This window comes from Arachis ipaensis, chromosome B08 (genome assembly GCF_000816755.2).
Source record: "Arachis ipaensis cultivar K30076 chromosome B08, Araip1.1, whole genome shotgun sequence".
In the NCBI taxonomy this organism is placed as follows: Eukaryota; Viridiplantae; Streptophyta; class Magnoliopsida; order Fabales; family Fabaceae; genus Arachis; species Arachis ipaensis.
The window spans coordinates 111,732,671-111,733,231 of NC_029792.2; positions in this window are offsets into that span (position 1 = coordinate 111,732,671).

Genomic DNA, 561 nt, shown 5'->3' on the forward strand with positions numbered 1-561 from the left:
AGACTAAAAAAAATATAAAAAAAAATCATTCAAAAATAAAAAATTACATTTTTTTAAGTAAAAATTTAAAATTTAAAAAATCCAAATTTTATATGGGATGGTTTACATATATTTTTTCCTAACTCGTCTAACAATGCAACTTAAACACTGATTCCTAGTACACCTAACTTCAGGTGGCTACTGTCTACCTATTTTAATTCCTTACTCTCATTTAAAACTTCCTCTTTCATCATATTAAGAATATCATAGTTTGGCCCTCCTATGGTAATGCACATGCATGTTCAGTGATATACGGGCTATCCTTTATTAATGAGAAAAAAAAATTTATATGATGGTTGGAAAAAAAAAAATAGAATATGGTTGAAAGTAATTATTATTCCCGCATTTTAGGTGAGATTTGTTCATTGGAGCCTACAACATTTTACCCCAGGGATGCTAACCTGCTATGAATTGGGACAAGATATTTAATTTTGTCCTGAAATTATTTAACTTGTTTGAACAGTTAAAACTGAAAAGAATAAAGGATATATGAATAATTATTATATTTTTAATATGTACTAT